The following is a 22,835-nucleotide window of genomic DNA, read 5'->3' as shown; positions in this document are numbered from 1 at the left end:
GGGGCATTGGAGTGGAGATGGGGACCTGAGACTGCAGCCCATCCACCTTGATGGAGGAAGCCCAGTGGAGGTGAGGGACAGTGGTGCATCTGAGTAGTTCTGGGAACATAGCTCATGCCAGCAATGGGATGCAGGCAGCACGACTCTGCTTGAGTTCCCCCCATGCTGGTTGGGAAACCGCGCCTACCCCCAGCAGCCTCAGGAAAGCAGCCATAGACGAAATGGGCAAGACCGTGTTCCAGTAAAACTTCCATCGCGAAACTGGACAGCGAGCCTGTGGGCCATGGTCTGTCGATCCCTGTTCCAGAAGACATGTACAATGAGAGATGTAGCAGCTGTTTTTGAAAAATACAATCTGCTGCAGTCCACCCTCTGCTCAGAGGGAAAGACAGTTCCTTCCTATTATACTAATGGGTAGGAATGTATTGCAAAACTCCTCTGAGTAGATCAGAGATCAGGCTGGCCCACTGGACCTTGGGAAAGTTGCATTACTTTTTGACACTTTAGCATGCCAAGGAGACATCACGAGTCCAGCTGAAAGCTTATTTAAGCTCCTGAAAGTCTTCATTCATTCCTCGCTCCCTTCCCATAGCCATGGCTCTGTGCGGGCGAGGCAGAAGGAGCCCACGCTACCTTTGCTCCTGGTTCGGTGATCTTGCATCTTTAGGGGTCCCCAGGAGTCTGCCCTTCCTCTCTGGGGCTCCTTGCATCCTCTGGCTTTCAGTGGCCAGCCAAGAGCCCTGGGTTTGGAGCTGGCCACCGATAACTTGCCACCAATGGGATTCCTTGCATCCTCTCCGGAGGAAGCTGTGGGAAGGTAGAGGAGAGCGATCGGAAGGCTAAGCAGCAGTGCGGGACTTTGCCGACTCGCCCGGGAATGCCAGGTGCTAGTCTCTGGTCAGCCTGTGTAACCTAGGAGCGAGAGGGGACAGACAGCAGCCCACTCAGGAGCTTCCAAGGCTCTGTGTGCACCCCCGGCTGGGTTGCTCTAGCTCCTGGGTACCCCCAGTGCTCCCCCTTGGGCCTTCTCACACAGTGGTCTTCTGGAGCTGATCACTCAGCTCTGATCCGTTCCTTAGTTAAGCCAAGAAAGGAAATGTCTTAGTTTCCCCTCCTGCCATCTGTCTCAAGTGCTGCTTTAATTCTGCTTTCTATATTCTCTTCCTCCCGCCCTCCCTCCCTCTTTTATCCCAGCTCTTACACATGAACACGTTCCCTCTTTTCACACATCTCTCACGCAGAATGACTAGAATCAGAGGCCCGAGGACTGCATGCAGCTGAACCCACACTAACACACAGGGACTGACGATTTTTTAGAAAGCCCCAATGGTGAGGTTGCCTTACTGCTGAGCACAGACAACAAATAGCAACTCCCTATAAACTTGGGGGTTTGTCTACCTTCCTGTGGCTTTTCTGAGTCTTTCCCCCTCCTACAGAAGTTTCTGTGACAAGCTGACTTCTTTATTTGATGAGATACGTTCTCCTCCTACATCTGATTATGCTGGAAAATACATGCAGAGTGGAAAAGACCACGCAGTTCCTGCCCATATAAGTCTCTATATGAATGGATCCGGGAAGAATGAAGACAAAACTGAGCTTTCCTTCCACGTGGGCTCTCGGCACAGGGACTTACAGGCACGGGGATCTGGATCTTGGACACAGACCTATTACAAGTCAAACACCTATGGGATATGCCTCTCATAGTAACAACTACACCCCTTTCCCTCTCCCAGGTCCCCCGCTTCCCCTCAGTAGATTCCACCCACAGATGGCAATGACTTATTGAAGCATTTTGGCTCAGACGTGACGAAACAGGACACTGATGTTGGGCAGGCAGGAGAAACCTGCCGCTCCTTCTGCAGGATGGATGGGACGTGGAGTGATGTAGGAGAAGGTCGGATTGGTGACTCCTCCTGAATGCCATTCTGTGCTCTCCAGGAATGCTCTTGCCTGGCACAGTCAGAGGCACACCCCTGTTGGCGAAGCCAAAATGCTTGATTATTCGGGGATCTCTGGCAGTAACTAATTACAATAATACTCTGGCACACTGGCTCAGGGAAGGTCCCAAAGGCTGCTTGTTGGTCAGGCATCAACACTCTGGATGATGTATTAGTCTGAGTTCTCCAGAGAAACAGATATCAGTATCAATATCAATATCTACCAAATCGAATCTCTTTCTTTCTCTCTCTCCCCCTATATGTATGTACGTATGTATCTATCTTCCAATATAGAAGGAATTGGCTCCCATTACAGAGGCTGAGTGATCCTGGGAGCAAGAGTCTGGAGACCCAGGAGAACCGGTGGTGTCAGCTTCCAGCCTGGGTTTGAGTCCAAAGGCAGGAAGACACCACTGTCCCAGCTTGACACAGTCAGTCAGAGAGAAGTCCCTCTTGCCCGGAGTCTTTGTTCTATTCAGATCTTCAACTATTTGGATGAGGGCCACCCATGTTAGGGACCTACACTCAGTCCACTGATTTACATGTTAATCTCATATAGAAATAGGCTCACAGACACACTCAGAATGTTTGCTCAAATATCTGGGAACCCAGTGGCCCAGTAAAAGTGACATAAAATTAACCATCACAGTTGAGGCCTTGAGGGAGTATCTTAGGGGAGAACTGGGATTTCCTGGCTGGTGGCAGGCACTTGGGAGCCGGGGATAGTGATGGCTTACCAACTAGTTTGGAAGGATTTTGATATTTTAACAGATGCTTTGGCTGTATTGTTGTGTTTCAACTAATGACAACTCCGCCCGAACATGCTGTGTGTATCAGTCCAGGCCAGAGGTATGGATTTTCTTGCCCACTATTTAACAATTCCCAGAACATCTTGGAAGCTCCAATACATGACTGAGGCTTAGTTCATGAGATGCATCCATAGGCAAGCTGAGAGATGCAGAAGGCAAAGCAGGCAGAGAACTGATTTGGCCAGCCGTGACAGGAATCGCCCATTTCCCTGGACACTTGGTGGCGTCTAGTAGCAGAGGTGGCAGCTGTGTTGAATGTCTCCCACGAGACAGGTGTGTTTCTTTTCTTCTTCTTCTTCTTGTTCTTTTTTTTTTTTAAAGATTTATTTACTTATTTATTCATGATAGACAGAGAGAGAGAGAGAGAGAGAGAGAGAGAGTGAGAGGCAGAAACACAGGCAGAGGGAGAAGCAGGCTCCATGCCGGGACCCCGATGCAGGACTCGATCCTGGGACCCCAGGACCGTGCCCTGGGCCAAAGGCAAGTGCCAAACCGCTGAGCCGCCCAGGGATCCCCAGGTGTTTTTCTAACTATGCTCACACCTGTTATGTCCTCGGGCCCTGCAGTCAGACTGAAGTCTGAATCCTCACTATTTGTTTGATCTCAGGCAAGCTACTTAGTGTCTACAAGTTTTCTCCTCTAAAAAACAGACATAATGATAATACCTACCTTGTGGAGAGTCATAGACAGAAATAAGCATTTTGGCTAGAAAATACTTGAGTCTGGGCCCTTCTGGGAGATGATCAAAATATCCCACTGGACTTGTTAGAACTCCAATCTGACACTGATTATTTCTTTTTTTTTTTTAAGATTTTATTTATTTATTCATGAGAGATATAGAGAGGCAGAGACATAGGCAGAGGGAGAAGCAAGCTCCCTGCGGGGGAGCCTGAAGCAGGACTCGCTCCCAGGACCCCGGGATCATGACCTGAGCCGAAAGCAGACACTCAACCACTGAGCCACCCAGGTGTCCCTGACATTGATCATTTCATTGGAGTCCAGGAAGAGGGGGCTCAGGAGGATGGGCGGCAATTTGCGAATACTGAGAAATGCTTATCTTTGATAATGAAGTGTTATTCTGGAGTTTATTCCAACATCCTTTGAATTTTGCTAGTATGAACTGATGATTTCTTAGCCCATGGTCATCTCTGGGTGTTCTAACGAAATTAAAAAGTTTAGAGCCAACACAGCAGAGTGACTTCTGGCAGACGTGCCTCATTTCCTGAAACTGGCTTGAGGAGCCGACACCCTGGGAGGTGTGTCTCTGCCTCCCTGATACTTTCTCTTCCTTCTTCTTCTCTTCTCTCCTGCTACATCTCACCCCTTCTTTCTTCTTCGTCTCTTTTATCCTTCTTTCCATTTTCCTTTCAGTTCTGTCTTACCATTGTAAGCATTTAGTGTCTCTCCTTCCACTTCTTCTATTCACCTTTTTCCTCCCACTTTTTTTCTGTCTCTCTTTCTCTGTTTCCTGCTGTTTTTATGTCCCCTCCATGTATGTGCAAGCATGCACACAAATGCACACACACCAATTGCACAAATACCAATTGCTAATTTTCACCTGCACCTTCCCCTTTTAATACACCTAGAAGATGAAGACAAAAACAAATCCCAGGAGCACTTGGTATAGATGCTGTTCAGTTTACAAATAATGAAGATTACTACAAATAATGAAGAAAAAAGTACTCAAAGTACTTTGAGTACTTTTTTCCAAGAGTACTTTGAGAACTGAAAGGCCCGAGATATGGTTATCTTGATTATTGTTGGCCATTCTGTTCATGGCTCATGTCACTTTTGCACACCCTGACATTTTGCTAGGATCTCCATACATCACCAACACCACTCTGGGCCCCCAAATTAAAGCCATTCTTTAATGAGAGCTCAAGAGAGAAGACAAAGGATGGAATTTCAGGTCACTGAGCAGTGGAGATGTGTGCAGAAGGAAGGCAGTTATTTACATCTCCTGCTACTGTTTTATCTCTGAAGGGCTTTTTGGGGGCCTCTTTGTGGTATAATAGCCATTGACCCATTCTACCATGGCAAACTTTGCAAGGAGTTAGGTGAGCCTGGAGAATTCTATGCAATGAAGGAGAGCCCCCGGCAGCCATAGAAACAACAACTAACAGCATCTGAAAACATGTTCACCTTAATGACCTTGGAAAGTCTGCCCTGCAGGAGCAGATGGAGAAACTGAGGCTCGAAGAGGTTACGTTTTTCAGTGAAGGCCATCCAGGAAGCTGATAGGGATAAAAACTCAAACCTGGGTCTTCTGATTCCAAATATTCTTATAATACTTCAAGTATATTACTAGAAATTAGCCCAAATGTACTATCCCAAGTGGTGACAGTTTAGTTTTTAAGCCACACAAAAGCAATTTGAGGGAACTCATTCCATCTCCAGCAGCTGAGGCCTCCTTAGAGAACACAAAAACACCAAGGTGTCAGAGATTAAGGGACTCAGTGACAGTCTGGCATAGGGTGAGGTAAGAGACTTGAGTCCCCAGCACAATATGGCATGATCTCTCATCAGACCTCCCTCCCAGGCTGGATGAAACAGCCTTCAGAATCCTCATTCCTCTCTTATTCTGATTCTAAATTTGCCAATCTTAGGACAAACTTAGATCCTCCAGAACAAGAGCATTGGAAAAATGGAAACCTCATTACAGGATAGCAGCTAATCCCTAACCTGGGGAGCTTCTCCTTGCTGGAAATGCATAGGTTTGGTTTACATCACTGTCTGTTTGCATCTGGCTTATTCGGGAGCACTGACACAGCTGGACTTCTAAAATTCACCAAGGCTGAAAACCATTCACGGACTAGTGGCGAGATGGCTAAGACTGGCACATCCTGGGGGCCTCCTGGTGGTCAGCAGGCAGGCCTGCAGGCAGCCTGGCTTTACCATACCCTTTTATGATAGTGTTTGTAATTGCAACAATCTGGAAGCATTAGAAATGGTCAGGACTAAGGAAATATGGTAGAGATGGCCTGAGTTCACAGGTGACCCCCAGAGAGGAGCAGATGAAGGAGGTGCTATGTAGACAGGAAATTTGACTATTAGGACAATTGTGAAACTGCATGAAAAGTGGCTGACATGGTGCTAAATAGAAAAAAAATTGGAGCCTGAAATGATAATGACACACAATTAAACAACAATAAAAATGTATGTAGGCAGGGCGCCTGGGTAGCTCAGTCAGTTGAGAATCCAACCCTTGATCTCGGCTCAGGTCTTTATCTCAAGGTCGTGAATTCAGGACCTGCACTGGGCTCCACACTGGGAATGGAGCCTACTTAAAAAAAAAAAAAAAAAAAAAAGTATGTAGGCTCCAGGATCAAGATAGAAAGAATGGAGGTGTAAAAACAAAGATAGTTGATTATTATTTTCTGAGTGAAAAATGTTTGAAATATTTTTAATGTTTTATTAGTCCATGTTTACTGTGATAATGCTGCATGACAAATAACTCCACAACTTCTAATGGCTTATTATTACAACAGATATTTATTTATTTATTGCCAATTGGTTTGCAGGTGATGGTGGGCTAGATGTGGATCAGGTTGGCTAGGCTGGACTCAATACTTTAGGTTAGGTTCTGCTTAGTTTCATTTTGAAGCTCTGTCTAAAGTCACCGTGGTGATCCAGGGCATGACATCCTGATTGCAGAGATCAAATGATCAAGAGAAGCATGTGGAAACATGTAAATGTCTCTTGAGAGTCTTGGAATTAGAAACTGTCACTTTTGCCCACATTCTATTTGCCAAAGCAAGTCATATGACCAAGCCCCAAATGAGTGGGATGACGAGAAATGTTCCACTCAGTAAAGCTGTTGAATTATGTCCACCAAAATTCCTACAAGATGTCTTAACCCCCAGGACCTCATAATGTGACCTCATTTGGAAATAGGGTCTTTACAGAGGTAATCGAATTCAAATGAGAGCATTAAGGTGGTCCTTAATCTGAAATGACTGGTTCCTCATAAAAAGGGGAAATTGGACAGAGAGACACAGACTGAGAGAGGACAATGTGAAGACAGAGAAGATCTGCCATTTATGGCCTTCAGGAGGAACCAACCCTGTTAATACCTTGATCCTGGACTTCTAGCTTCCAGAAATGTGAGAAAATAAATTTCTGTTGTTATTAATTTTATTTTATTTTTAAAAATATTTATTCATTTATTTAAGACAGAGAGAGCGTGTGCATGCGCACAAGTGGAGGGCGGGGTAAAGGAAGAGAATCTTCAGATTCCCTACTGAGCCTGAAGCTCTATGTGGGGCTCTAGCCTACAACCCATGAGATTATGACCTGAGCTGAAACCAAGAGTTGGTTGCTTGACTGACTGAGCCACCCAGAATTTTATTAATTTTAAATTTAAAAAAGTTTTCTGTTGTTCATCTTAGCAGACTAATATAGAAGCCATGGGAGAAGAATAGAAGGAAGAATTAAGGACACATAATACAATTTGTGACAATGTTATTCCAATAACCATTTAAAAATGCAAAATGTGGGGCACCTGGGTGGCTCAGTGTTTGAGCATCCGCCTTCGGTTCAGGTCGTGATCCCAGGTTCCTGGGATCGAGTCCCGCATCAGGATCCCCAGAAGGAGCCTGCTTCTCCCTCTGCCTATGTCTCTGCCTCTCTCTGTGTGTCTCTCATGAATAAAGAAATAAAATCTTTAAAAAAATAAAAATGTAAAATGTAACATAGTAAAAAGTACATTGAAAGTCCTTTTCTCATAATCAATATGTCTATACAATAATAACATAGCCACAGTGAACACTTAAAATGTAAGTATTACCACGTCAGGAATGATCCTAAGCTCCATAAATGTATAAACTTCCTTAATCCTCAAAGCAGAATAATATCTCTGAGGTAGAAACTACCATTATATTTAACTTAAAATAAGGGAACCGAGGCCCAAAGAGGTTAAGCCACTTGCTTCAGCTTATACAGCATAGTGGTAGACCCAGGATATAGCCCAAGAGAGCTGTATTTCCAGAGCCTGAGCCCCTAACCACTTTGCTATATTCCGTCCTTCACACTCAAAACTGTTTCTTTCCCTTTGGCAGTACATTTGAATGATCTGTCCCTATCAAGCACGTAAATTTTATTTCTTATCACAGTCCACAATCTTACATGATCTAGCCCCTACATGCTTTGTAGGCCTTCTTTCCTTTACTCTAGCCATACTGACCTTTTTTTTGGTTTGCAAACATACCAAGCTGGTCCCTGCCTTCAAGTGTTTGCACTTGCTGTTCTTTCTGCCTGGAATACCTCCCTCAGATCTTTGCCTACATGCACCTCCTTGTTGAAATCTGAGCTTAGATGTGACATTCCCCCAGAGAAGTCTGTTCCTGCCACCCCACTAAAGCAGCTCACTCCCACCTTAGTCACTCTTCCTCTCACCACATTGTTTAGTTTTTATTCACAGGTCTTACCAATAGCTGAAATTGTCTTTAAAAATGTTATCTGTTTACTTGCTCGTTGTCTGTCTCCCTCTATCTAGAATGTAAACTCTATGACAGAGGGACTTGGTGTATCTTGTTCATGACGTATTTTTAGCAGATAGAGTGGTTTGTGGCACAGAATGGGTGCTCGCTAAATACTTGTAAATGAATAAAGTTCTCACTCGGCCATGACATTAAGTGGACTTGCCAGAAGCACTGAGTCTCAGAACTCTTGTCTTCTAGACAGTACAAGGAGGTCTGGAGACATACAAACCACATAGGGGCAGAATGATGCCATTGAAGCCAAATTTTATTTCCAAGCAAACACAGTCTTTAAGTCTTAGTCACTGTGGTTAGCAGCAAGTGAAGTCATCCATTCCAGCCAAAAGGAAAAGTTAGAGGGAAAATGGTCATACAAGATGCATGAAGAACAGATATCAAGAGTCGAGTTTCCATAGCTTTGGCTTCTCAATAATTACTGTATTGGATGAAGCTGGGTCACTCTGAGCTCGTCTAAAGTAGGTGCTGCTTCATTTGTCTGGGTCAGGGTTAGGTTTGGGCAGCTGAGCCATCTGTAGAGGGTTAGGGCTCAGCGCCAAGGGTCTGATTTCTACTTGGCTGCAAGCACCTCATTGCTCTGATACCTCTGCTTCATGGGCTGGATGTCTGTTCCCTTTAGTTGTATGGGAGGAATTGGACTCCAAGTTGGTTTCTATTTTCTCATGAAGCCATCTAGGGGACTGAGGTGGGGGTATAAATCACCAAGCTTCTGAGAGCATAGCTTTAACCACAGTCTCATGTGTCTGGGCTGGTCATAAGACATCTCAGACTGTGAGTCCTGACACTCTGTTGGCTGATAACCTAGCCAGCATCCCCATCTCACACCCCAGGATGATGAGATACGCTGCTTTCCCTCTGCAGACGCAGAACACTTGGTGGGTGAATTGAGACTAGAATGTCTGCAGCATTAGACTCTGCCTCTGTTTTAGAGTGACTTGTTAGTTGAGAAAGTAGCTAGTGGTTCACATTATCTTGTATCAAAGAACTCAAGACTCTTAGCAGAATTTGATAAATGTTGATCTTTTTTAAAAAAGATTTTTTAATTTATTCATGAGACACACACACACACACACACACACACACACACACACAGAGGGAGGCAGAGACATAGGCAGAGGGAGAAGCAGGCTCCCTGCACGCAGCCCGATGTGGGGACTCAATCACAGGACCCCGGGGATCACGACCTGAGCTGAAGGCAGACACTCAACCACTAAGCCATCCAGGGGTCCCATAAATGTTGATCTTGATGAGATGGTAGAGATTAATAATTTGAAGATTACCTAACTTTCTGCAGAGAAGAGATTCATCTACTTTTAAAGATGCCAGGATGCAGGGAAGAGAAGGAAAAAATTCTGGGCCTCAAATCTCTGCATTATGCAGGGCTACTTCCCCAGGGAAAGAGACTTGGGACTCATGCTCAGGGTGAAGAAATCCACTCAAGATAACTTGGATCCCAAAAAGGAAAATTTAAATAAAGATCAAGTTTATCATTCTTTGAGGTAGTCTACTGACATTAGCAGACATTCATCTCCCTGTTTCTATACTTTTTTAAAAAGATTTATTTATTTATTCAGAGAGAGAGAGAGAGAGAGAGAGAGACTGGCAGAGACACAGGCAGAGGGAGAAGCAGGCTCCATGCAGGAAGCTCGATGTGGGACTCGATCCCAGGTCTCCAGGATCACACCCTGGGCTGCAGGCAACGCTAAACCACTGTGCCACCGGGGCTGCCTCTGTTTCTATACTTGTTAAAATTTTTCTAAGTAAAATTTTATGTGCTTAAAACTTTTCATTGAAATACAGAGAAAAGCGCACATCTCTCGAGTGAACGGCTTGATACATTTTTTTTCCCAAATGAAACACATCTGTGTAACCAGCACCAGATCAAGAAACAGAATTATTGTCCATCTCTCAGAAGACTTTGTCACTCCCCCGTTCTACTCACCCCCCCCCCACAAGACCACAGCTATCCTGATTCCTAATACCTAGATGAATCAAGGGCTGCCGTAAAGTAGACATTGAGTGGGTGCTTCAAAGTCATCTCAAGATTAATATGTTCTTACTTCTAGTTTTACTACTATTTCTTGTGCATACTATTACTTACATTTACCATTAGACATATGATATACGATAATAAATAATGTAACTCAACTGGAATCACACTCACTGCTTCAGTTCTGCTGAATTAACAAACTATCCCTTTCTGCTACTACAAGAATGATTAATACTTCTGCAGTGTTACCACATGCCAAGCATTGTTCTGATTACTTTACATAAATTAACTTATTTAATCTTCATAATGTAGTGTTTTTATTATCATCTCATATTATAGGCATGAACTTCAAATGTGCCTTTCTTGATGCTGCCAATCACATGGTCTTTCCTAGTCTATTTACTTTCATATGACAATTTCAGATCTTTTTCTTTCTTCTCAAACCTCCAATTCCGCCCCCTCCATCCTAACTCTTAGCTGATGACCTTGCTCTTCACAATTAAAGAAGAGCTTCTATGAACTCCCAGCACTACATCTATGTACCCACCAGCCACCATCTGCTTTCCACCCAATACTATACATGGATTATCTGTACTCCTCTAGAAAGAAATATCTTCTTTAATAGGAATCCCCAATCACTTTCTTATACTCAAAGGCCTTACCCCAATAATTTGTCTCTTTTCCTCTATGTCATTATTTTTTCACTGTCTTATAGATCATTCCTATTTGCACAAATACGCTGTTATTTTCCCATCAAACCCCCCTTCTTTTGATTATATTTTCTTTGCTTCCCTTTGCAGCAAAATTGAAAAGATTTTTCTAGACTCACAGTATTTATCTTCTCTCGAACCATTCTCTCTTAAACCACGCCAAACAGGATTTTGCCCTTACACTAAACTAAAACTGTGCTTATCCAGGACAGCAACATCAGCAACATCACCTCTATGGCAATGACTAACAAATTTATATACACAGACCAGTTCTCTTTCCTAAACTCCAGAGATATACACACAAATGCCTTCTCAACAACTACACTTGAATGTTTAATAGACACCTTAGATTTGACATGTATGAAACTGTCTGAGGCTAGGGCAGCAACATATGGTCACAGTTGTGACTGGGAGGAGCTAGCATGGAGGCAATACCGACTACACATTGAGAATGATAGAGTAGAAGAGGAAAGAGTTAGTTCCTTGAAAACACTGTTGGATCATTTGGTGTGAGATCATAAATTACTTCTTGAGTTGGCTTTTTAGTTACTTGTCAAAAATCACCTTAATTAATTACACAGCCCAAATTGAAGAGCAATTTAATGGAGATCTCAATATATCTTTTTCCTGAGTGTCTTCCTTAGTCTATTCCCCATCAAGAGACTAAGACAATGCAAATCCTTTAATTATAGGAACATTTAAACAAGTTACATATAGGAGGCAACCTGAGATTTCCTGGGGACACTTCTTTCTTTTTGAGAGAAAAACAGCCTTCCCTTATTTCCTTCACTAACAAAATGTTGCCAGTTAATGTGATGAGTTCATTTCAAAGGTATAGCTAATGTATTGGTTGTGTAATGAGGCTGGTGAAATCCTGGAGTGGGAGCTTCACATATGAATAAGGATTTATTCTAAACTCAGTTTTCAAATGTTCCCTGCCCCAAATGAGTGGGGCAAGTTCTAAGTATCAAAGTTAGGGACTAAGTTCTAAGAATGGGGGCCGGTGATATAATTCAGGAAGACACTATAGCCACTAGCTTTGGAAAAGGATATTGCAGGCAGCCTGGGTGGCTCAGTGGTTTAGCGCCGCCTTCGGCCCACGGTGTAATCCTGGGGTCCTAGGATCAAGTCCCACGTTGGGCTCCCTGCATGGGGCCTGCTTCTCCCTCTGCCTGTGTCTCTGCCCCTCTCTCTCTCTCTCTCTCTCTCTCTGTGTGTCTATCATAAATAAATAAATAAAATCTTAAAAAAAATAAAAAGGACATTGCTAAGGGACCAAAATATGAAAAATAGCCCAAGATAGCAGTGATGGTATAACTTTTCTGGAAGCAGTTTCGCAATGTGTATCAAAGTTCTGAACAATGTTAATATTGTTTAACTCTATAATTTCACTTCATTGGAACCTAGAACAAGGAAATAATTCTGATGAAGAGTCCCAATCCATCCCCAATCTTCTCTGGGTCTACTCCTCTTGGATGCTCAGCTGGGACTGTTCTTAGCTAATTTGATAGCACTTACCACAAGAGTAGCTGAAGACAAAAGATGAGAGGGCCTTAGAAAGCTGGTAAGAAGAATATGTGCATTTCTCATTTGAGTCTACACCCTGTTGTCTTGGGAAAAATTATTGCTTGCTATGGTGAAATATGATTTCCATTAGGTAAATCAAAGGAGGCTGGCTGGAGTTTTTATCACTGGAAAGGCTGAATGGGATTGTGAGCATTCTATTCCACAAGGTCACAAGACCAGAACCTTCCCAATCACACTTTAGAGCTCCTGACTCCTGAGCATAGCAAACCTCTACTAACATCTGGCCAAATATGATGCTTGAGGGCTTCAAAGATACAAGAGACTGGGGGCTGAAGGGTGGACTGTGTATAGGTATGAGAGATTGGACACCCTCATTCTTCAAGCAGGCTCCTCAGGCAAGTCACTTTATGACTCCAGGGGCCTTGAATTGTCCTCTGTTCACCTTCCTCAGAGCTTAACTGGGATATTTATGTGTCCTTATAGGTTCCTTCCTCACCCTCTCAGCTCCCTCTCAATTTCCTGGGACTGTGTGGGACGTTTTTAGCACTCCATTGCAGCTGTGTACAAAACATTAAAGCTTCTCACACCCTTTAAGGAGATTTGGAGTGTTAAGATTTCTTCCTCAACATCACTTTCTCTTTCCTGCTTTGAGATTCCCACTGATAGGAGAACATAACATTAGGGACTCTGGATTGACTGAGGTGACTGTTGAGTTAAGAGAAACAAGTGGAAACATCTGGAAGATCGAGGAACTTTGATATAGGAATAAGAAAAAGACTCTTAACTCCAGTTAATAAAGAGGAATTCCTAATGTATCAGAAAAGGCATCTTTCCCCACTAGTTCCCAGAGGAGGTATGTGGAAGATACTAGACATCTGTGCATTGGACAGAGCTTCCAAACCAGCCCACTCACCCTCCTTGGCAGCATTCTCCAGATTCCCCCATGCGGTAACACAGTAGACATAAGGGTCACCACAAAGCTATGTTAGTCCGGGCTATAAACGTCCTCTCAAGGATCTTAGGTTTCTGCTGGGAATTGGAAAGTTACTAAGTGACAGGATTCCTTCTTTCCCTGCCATAGCCAGCTTCTCCATCTACCACAGAACCCACAACTTGGTATACATACAACATCCCAGGATTTTCTCCCTAGGAAGTTCCACCCCACAAATTTAATTCATGTATGTTCTCTGCAGAATTATCAGTGAGTCCCATAAAATAGAATTTGAAGAAAAGTATGTAGAGTTGCAGTAAATTGCCTCTGGAATCTGGAGATAAAATCAGGAAAAGAGGAAACTTCCAGATAGGAACTAGTATGAATTTATGTGGAGTAAAGTGGCCTCTTCAGAGGACTTCAGAAAGAATTAGGGCACAGCCTCTTCATTTATAGACTTTCAGAGCTTGGAAGGAATAGTATGTGAAAGTGCCTGACCATGTACTGGGCACATCATGGGTACTTGACAAGCATTAGCATTTTTTCAGTTGCTTCTTGTCCCAAATGCATCTGAGGCATAAATCATTTTGGACCTCTCTGCTAGAATCTTCTTTTCTTATAGTGAACATAAATATATTTCTCTGTAGTTTCCTTTTATTATCTTATATCTATTCCTGGAGACTTTACAGAATAAATTTTATCTCTTTTCACCATGACATACTTTAAAACGTTTGAAGGCAGCCATTTTGTCCCCCAAATATTCTCTTTAACATTAAAGTCCCCAAGTCCTCAACCATTCTGCTTCTGGCCTACTTCTGAGGCCTTTATCACCCTGTCACTTCCTCTGAATACACTTGTGTTTGTCTTTGTCTTTCCTAAAAGGTGACCATGAAGTGGACACTGTACTGTGGAGGCATGTCAAACAACACAGGAAAACCAGGACTATCACATTTTCTCAGTTGCTTGTACAAGCCAGCATAAAATTTGTTTCACTGTCTAGTTTGCTTCAGAAACTATGTCACTATGATAACTCATGCTATCCTACTATTCACGAAAATCTTCAAAGATTTTTAGCCGTTGTCTCCATCTATAAGTGGAGATTATTAATTGTTCACTAAAAGCTGTTTTCCTCTTCTTTCATTGGATACCTGGCTACTCAGGTAGAGACTATTTTACAACTTCCTTTGCAGTTAGGGTTGGTCATGTAACTATATTCTTGCCAGTTGAATGTAAATGAAAATGAGGCCTTCAACTTCCAAGTTTTGGCCTAAAATATTACCTATGTGCTTCTCTATGCATTTTTCTTCTTCCCAAAGATGATACCCAAACAAGCCTGTAACTAGGCTCCAGACATGCAGATCAGGATCATACTCTAGTGGTTGGTAGAACCACAAGATTAGGGAGACCCAAGCCCTAAGTGGTCAGTGGAGCAGAAAAGTGGCCAATAAGGACCTTTAGCTTTGAGATTTGTATCAGTCTGCTACTGGCATAGTACCATCGCATAACAAACAACCTCAAAAATATCAGTGGCTTACAATAAAAATAAAGGAGACAGGATCTTAAAAACACAACAACCTAAACTCATTTCTTTGGCAGGGTCTATAGATGAGAGGCAGCTTCAGAGAAGATGATGGGGCTAGATGCACCAATCATAGTGAATTTCTGGAATTGCAAAATCATAGGCTGGACATTGGGTTATGCATCCTTACCTAAGCACTGACAACTGGGGAGGTTCAGCCTGCACAGCTGCCCTGCTCTCTTGGGGGATACACTGATACACTGGTAGCCTCCAATGAACCACATCTTTTGATGTTTACACCCTTGTGGGCTCCCCTCCCACACTGTCTCTGCACTTGACCACAAGACTTGGTTTGGTCGTCAGAGACATTAGCAAAATAGTATCAACAGAGGGTCGATAAATGAATTTATGTCGGGGCTTGTCCTCTTGAGATGCTCCTTGAAAGTCAACTGCTATGATATTGAGAAGTTTGGTCTGAACTCCTGGATGATGAGAGGTCCTGGAGGATGAGGGGCCATCTTGGATGTTCCAGATCCAGCCAAACTCGCAGCTGAATATAGTTCATGAGCACTACCTCAGCTATACTGTGTGCAATAGAAGAATAATTCAGCTGATAAAGTCAATCCACAGAATCATGAAGAATTAGAAATTGCTGCTGTTTTAAGTCACTATTTGGGGGGGGGGGTTTATAAAGCTACAAACGATAACTGAAACACGTCTCCTCTCTAAAATTTTCTTGGCAACAAAACTCATCTAAAAATCCAGATATCTGGCCTAGGACCCTTGGAGAAAACTTTCTGGCACTGGGAATGTAGCCAAAGGGCCCTGGAAATGGAAACTGGAAATGTCTCTATTCTCTCCTCTTCTCTTGAAAATTAAAAATATTTTACCTACAAATCCTGAAAAGAAAAAGAAATCCTTAAACCATGAAGTATAAGAATCCACTAACTAGCCAGATAAGACTAAGCTCTCACTTAGTGCCCTACATTCCTTTCTCACATATCTAGTTTCCTCCTCCATAATTCTATCAGTTTAAGAGAAGGCCATAGATTTTTTTTTTTGTTCTCCTGAGACACCAAGAGAGAAAACTCTCTTCAGATGCCTCCTGTCTTATTGCCCAATCTCTAGTGAGGGGGCTCAGTGTGTGATAGGTTGTATATCCTTAAAGACTGGAGAGAAAATCTTCCTGCTTAATGCCAGAGAAAGTTATCCAGAGAGATAAAAATCACCACCTTCTGAGATCATTAAAAGTAGTTCTGGGCATGACATTTCAGGAATACTTTGGGTTTGTCCTCATCTAAAGGTATATGACTCCCTAGTATCCCTGATTGCTTATGATTCCGTGACACTAAATCAGGATGAGTGCTTCCAAGTATCTTTAAATGCACCAAGAGGTTCATATTCCAAAGCAGCAAGACTGGCATTTACAATTGCTTTTTTAAAAGCATATGTACTGAACAAGCTCTGAACTTTGCCCAGAAGCAAATTTTCATTTATTCACTGAACTAATGTTTTTATTGGGTAGCTACCCTGTCTGGATATTCAGCAGGCATCAATATAGTGGCCTAGTAGATAAACTTGTTTGAGGATAGGCAGCACGCATTCTCCCCTTTGGGAGAGCCAACCAACACTTTTTTTTTTTTTTTAATGGAGATTACTACTTTCTTTTGGATCCAGTCCAATGAGGCTTCTCTCCCTCCCCAAGCCAAGGGTGAGTCCATGATCTAAGCCAGGACAATTAAATGTTCTCACTCTGGATTTTAAATCAAAACAGATTATTAAAGAGACTGAAAACAAGCTGGCATTCAGGGATCTCACACCCCAATCAGGCTGTTTTTACCAGAACATTTCCTGCCATTTTAACTTCCTACTTTTTTGAGCTGCCTTGTTCTTGCTTGTTTCCAAGCCCTGTTCTCTGGCCTGACTACTAACTACAGAGGTCCTTCCAGTGAATTTCCTTTTTCTTATATTAGCCAGACTGATTTCTGTTGCTTTCATCCAAAACACCCTGATGGATACAAAAATGAATGAAACCGATGTAATCACAGCTTTCAGAACCTATCAATTGGGTCAGAAAGACATACACTGAACAAACGAAAAGTAAGTATTACAAAGAGCCATGAAATAAATGAAACAGAATTTCATGGGATGATCTAATTGAGATTGCAGGGTGGACAGGGGGAGGAGTGGAAGGAAAGGGCTTTTCTGGCAGAAGACAGAGAACAAACAGAGAAATTCTTTTCATTCTGAGAAGGAATGTGGGGTGGGCATCTTTGGGAAGAGTCCCAGGTGAGGCTAGAAAAATGGGCTCAGACAGAGCGTATACACTCTTGGAGCTTATGGAGAGAGCTTAAACTTGGTTTCAAGACAATAGGAAGAAACTGTCTGAATGTTTGAAGTGTGTGAGCGACATGATGTGATTAGATTTTTAAGAAATCCCCCTGGCTGCTGTATAGTTGGCTTACAGGGCAAGACCCAGGGGATTGCTGAGTGGCCTGGGAGGGCGATGAGGCTGCTTAGTTAGGCTAGATGGTAACAAGGGAGATGAAGAGAAGCAAAGTCCTAGTAGGATGTACAGGTGTGTGTGTGCAGAACCTCCTGCTCCAGGACCTGCCTGCCTGTAGACAAGGACACAGTCCTGTTCATTTTCACATCCCCAGCAGTAGCTGAAGGGTGGTGTTCTGCAGAATGTCACAATTCACGAAGTGACTCATTGTCCAACTCTCCTTTGATCCTTGCAGCAACCCTGAGGGGTTACTGAAAGTAAAGTAAGTAAGGCCTGGAGGGAGAGGTTAAGTGATAGAGAGGCACACAATTGAGGACAACTGGACTTAGAGCCTACTCCTTCCTGCTGCACCTGCTCAGTGTCTAACCTGTAAACTGTAGATTCCCCAGATATGACTGCAGATCTGAAAACAAACTGAGATCTTCTCCACTGCCCTTCATTGACCATAGATTGTCCACCTGCACCTGGGTGCTGTGAGGTGGTCTTAGAGCTTCATCTGCATCCTTCTCCACCGTCAGGCTTTGTCCAGCACACACTGAGCACTTTTTTGGCCAAGTTATACATTCCTATTGCCCTTTAGCTCATTCTGTCTGGGTCTTCTCCAACATTCTTTGAATCATTTCTCTCATCCTTCCCTAGAATGCCTACTTCCCTTTATCTAGGTTAATATCTGGACTGGCAGCACGGGCATCACTTGGAAACTTGTTAGAAATGTAAACTCTCAGGATGCCTGGGTGGCTCAGGGGTTGAGTGTCTACTTTTGGCTCCTGAGGTTCTGGGATTGAGTCCTGCATCAGGCTCCCTGTGGGGAGCCTGCTTCTCCCTCTGCCTATGTCTCTGCTTCTCTCTGTGTCTCTCATGATAAATAAATAAAATATTAAAAAAAATGTAACTCTCAGGGCCTGCAGCAGACCTACTGAAGAGGAAGCTTTGGGGTGGCTTTGCCATCTGTGCTTCGATAGGACTGCCAGCTGATTTAGATGAATGTCGATGTTTCAGAGCCACTGGTCTAAGTCTTGCCAGGAGTGGCCCCTGAAGCTGTAGACAGCTGGAGCTCAGAGAATTGCTGGGAAGAAGAGCTTCACACAGAATTGGTGCTCCCAGGGACCATGTATCAGGAACTGTGGACTGTCTTGGCAGAGTGATCTCCTTGGAACACACAAGCTCCAACTGCTTTCTCTACCCTTGAGACTCTCCATACAAGATTCAAGATCCTGTTAAAGAGACTGCTAATACCAAGTGTTGGTGACTATGTGGCACTACTAGAATTATCTTAAACTGGAAAGGAGGGGAATGTAGACTGATACCAAGACCTCAGAAAGTGGGCTGTATCTACTTATACACCCCATGACTCGGCAATTTTGTACTTTCAAATATAGGAACTGATGGGGATGCTTGAAGAAGTCAGTATCAAGTTATTACACAATTTATTCACTTTTCTTTTAGACTCATCTCCTCTCAGAGCTTTCATATACTCAGGAGGTATACCAGTAGAGGCACAGGGTGTTTGTTTGTTTGCTGTGAATCACCTCTTCCTCATGGTCTATTGTACACTGAACATATCACACAAATCACTCAACTCCACATACTGACAGTTTTCACTGGAACAGTGGACATACTTATTGTAGAAACAGAAAAATTATTAATTTTTTACAGTAAAAACTTGGCAGTATCTTCTGAGGGATTCTCTGTATACTATTGTGCCTCTGGTATAGGAGTTGAAAACCTCACAGCTAGTCCTTGTATGTAGCAGGAGCTAAGCACTTATAATAAACATTATTTTTGAACTGAATGGACTCCCCGTTGATTTGCTTGGGGCAGAGTCCATGTAACTCCTCTTATTGGTCTGATTCCAGACTGGATAGCTCAACTACTGTTCTACCTAATTGAAAAATAATGTCAACTTGCCTCTGTTGACTTCTTGGCCAATTTTTCCAGCCTTTAAATTAAGATCTTGGGCAATTGTCCTGTATATGCCACTCACTGGACTTCTCCATTATGATCATTTTTTGGAGTGGTTGGACGGAGCAGAATGCCCACCATTGGTTTAGACCAATATAGAGTTGACTTTTGTTTTTTTTTTTAAAGATTTTATTTATTTATTCATGACACACACAGAAGAGAGAGAGACAGACAGACAGACAGACAGACAGAGGAGAAGCAGGCTCCATGCTTCTCCTGATGGAGCCCGATGTGGGACTCTATCCTGGGACTCCAGGATCACACCCTGGGCCGAAGGCAGGTGCCAAACTGCTGAGCCACCCAGGGATCCCAATTTTTGTTAATTATGATAGTTTTGTTGTATAAAGTTATTGGGAACACTTAATCAATGAATACTGAAACATTGCTCTTAGGGGAAACATGCACACACACACACACACACACACACACACACACACACACCTCACAAGATTATAATCTTAAAATCCTAAAAATAATTTTTTCCAGTCAATTCTATTTTGTTTATTTTACAAAAGAAAATGACATTCAGAAGAGTGAAGTGACTGGCCCTAGGCTGCCACTCTAACAGGTGCCAGAGTTGGGAGTCAAACTATTCATCCAACCCCAGAGACTGAGCTTACACTACACAGCACTACCTCAATCCCTCCATCCTCTGGATACCTCAACGTGAGAGCTGGAACAAGAGGGCAGAGTGCGGCTTCGACCCCCTCAGCTGGGAATGTGCATATTGGGCAACTCAAAATTTCTGCTTCTCTGTACACGTCAGCAAAAGACAATGAAAGCACTGCAAGTATTTTATTTGAGGGTTATAAATAAATCTTAGCAAGTAAGTGCTATTTGCAAGTACACAGTGAATAATGAGGATCGACTATATACATTATTCGTATTCTTCATGAGAACTAAAATCTTCTGCCCCATCTTTCTATCCCTGCCCCGCCTCCCCACAAGAAGCTATTTCCTCAAAACTCCAAATTTTTCAATAGTCATTGATGTTTATTAATGATTTTCCAAAAATGTCATCAAAATGTGTATCTATGCAAAGGGATGATAACCTCAAAGAGACAGATGGACATATGAGCTCAGGGGTCACCGCCAGCATCATCCCTCCTGGCTTCGTGAATATATGATAGACCCTGGGAATGTGTGCAGCCCATATTTATTTGGTCTTCAAAATAAATTAGGAAAGTGAGGTACCAATTTTAGGCAAGGGAGTTAGGCTGCATAGAAACATAAAGAGCTGAATGAGGGTGATCTGCCTGAAATGGACAGACTCTTCAGCTACACAGAATAATTATTGTGGGATTTGAAGAAACAAAAGAATGTCTGAGTACTTGTATCTTGATAAATTGTGCAATAATTCTCATACCATTATCCCCTGTCCTGCCTTTCTATTTCAATCTCTTTTTACAATGGAATAGTAAATTTTCCTGTCTTATGAAGGTTAAAAATGTCTTTTTTGCCAAAGTGTCTTTTTTACCCTAGTTAGAAGTCACATGCTGTTGGATGATAGGTTGGCCTTATCTAGCATGGGAGGGGACTACACAAAGGCATGAAAACCAGAAAGCAAGAATGGGGGTGGAGGCATCTGGAGACTGGCTACCACAACTGCTACTTTAAGTTATCCTGTGCTGGAAGGATCTACATAGGCACTGTGGACATCACCAGAGTCAGAGCACGACCAGGGAACATGGTGGCCACCATGGGGTAGCCAAGAGCACTTTCCTGAGAGCATATCTGAGACATCCTCTGTGGGGTTCCAGAAGTGACTGCCCTACAAGAGGCTGGAAGTTCTGAGAGAGAAATAAACCTAGGTTTTCATTAGTAATGTGACTCCACTGGTACTCCCCAGAGGAATCCAGGCTCTGATTTCTTCTGCTGAGCCTGACTGGATTACAAGCTTCTCCTCTCTGTAGAGCTTCTGGAGGTTCCAGAAGAACAAGTGACTTGTGAATGCTGCCTTAAGCGTCTCATCCATTCAATTTCAGTAGTAAAGAAACTCATCCCCTGAAACCTTCCAGAACAAAACTCCTTTAGAGGAGGGTCCCTGTGTTGATGACTCAGAGGAAGCAATGTTTGCAACTCAAAAGCAGCATTTCCTGAAAGATAGGGATAAGAAGAAAGTTGGAGGACAAACTGTACCTTAAACTTTATAACAAAAGGAGTAAACAGGAGATGTGGCATTTCTTTGTATCACGAAGGAGAGAATCAGCATCTTAATTTATCATCCATGATAATACTAAGAGTAGCCATGACTGAGCTGGGTCACAAAGAGTCCTTGACTGCCAAGAGGTTTCAATCTAGTAGGTAAAACTCTCAAAACACTAGCATTTGCTGAGTGACAGCCAAAGTCAGGATGGTAGTAGAGGTTCTGGAGTCTCAGACGATAAAGGTGGCAGAGTTTCCAAGAGGGAGATCTCTCTGAAAGGCTGGATTTATGGACTCTTGAGGGGAGAGGCTTGGGGACTGGGTCTGGGGGCAAGTTTGGCAAGTGGGATTTAAAAGGGGTGGAGGGGGGCAGCCTGGGTGGCTCAGTGGTTTAGTGTTGCCTTTGGCCCAGGGCGAGATCTTGGAGACCCGGGATCGAGTCCCACATTGGGCTCCCTGCAAGGAGCCTGAGTCTTTCTCTGCCTCTCTCTCTCTCTCTCTCTCTCAATCTGTGTCTCTCATGAATAAATAAATAAAATCTTTTAAAAATAAATAAATAAAAGGGGTGGAGGAGGGGAAAGGAGGAAGGGGAAAGAAATGAGCCCCAGGGGCAGTCCCATAAGGTTCCCTCTCAGCCCAAACCCAGTTGGTAAAATCTCTGCTGGTGCCTGATATTCAGTCAATGCCTTTCTTTTGCTGTGAAGGTGCAAATACGAGGTCCAGCTCTGAGTGAACTGTGTGTCTCCTACTCGGCCCTCCTTGTTTCCATTAACTCCTCTGCACACCAATCAATGACAATTATGGCCACTCACGTGTTTTAACCATCAGACTGTAATGGCAAATACGATAAATCTCCACTGTGGCAACCAAGTATTGATTTTCTTCTACAGAAATCTCATCACTTACAGTCATGAGGCTGCAGATGTGAAGTTTGCTCTGGCAGATCTGCTAGGACATGCCAGGAATGGGTCAAAAACTATCCGAGAAAGGATGTGTCCTTTAGGCATTGTGGAACTATGTGGCAGGTGGTCATACAGCAACTCCAGACTTGGTGGAGGGCAAATGCAGACATACTAGATGGCAGGGTGTGGTGGGGGGGGTGGCAGCAAGGTCCAAGCATTGGTAAGTGATGTCCATATTTACTAGACCTTGATTTTTCTAATGGGTGGAAGACAAGGTACTAAGATCCCACGTGTGGGATTTATTTGGTGTTATCTCTTAGCTTTATTGTTCCTCGTCAGGCCCAGGTGTGCTGGGCCTTTTCTTTTCTTTTCTTTTTTTTTAAGATTTTATTTATTTATTCA

At 43.2% G+C, this 22,835-nt stretch overlaps 2 long non-coding RNA genes across 3 annotated transcripts in view; both read left to right on the top strand.

Annotated features, from left to right (window-relative positions):
- Nucleotides 1–594: 594 nt before the first annotated feature.
- Nucleotides 595–2,165, top strand: LOC121478596. The gene is made up of 2 exons (XR_005984546.1): nucleotides 595–884; nucleotides 1,437–2,165. It is a non-coding gene; the product is annotated as an uncharacterized LOC121478596 (long non-coding RNA).
- Nucleotides 2,166–3,149: 984 nt separating this feature from the next.
- The window catches only part of LOC121478595, a 57,054-nt gene continuing 37,368 nt past the window's right edge, over nucleotides 3,150–22,835 (top strand). For both annotated transcript variants that reach the window (XR_005984545.1, XR_005984544.1), the window contains exon 1: nucleotides 3,150–6,849. This is a non-coding gene — a long non-coding RNA (uncharacterized LOC121478595). The remainder of the gene's footprint in view (nucleotides 6,850–22,835) is intronic.

Source organism: Vulpes lagopus, chromosome 19 (genome assembly GCF_018345385.1).
Source record: "Vulpes lagopus strain Blue_001 chromosome 19, ASM1834538v1, whole genome shotgun sequence".
Taxonomy (NCBI): Eukaryota; Metazoa; Chordata; class Mammalia; order Carnivora; family Canidae; genus Vulpes; species Vulpes lagopus.
The sequence above is the reverse complement of the archived record's forward strand: the minus strand, read 5'-3'. Positions and strand labels throughout refer to the sequence as shown.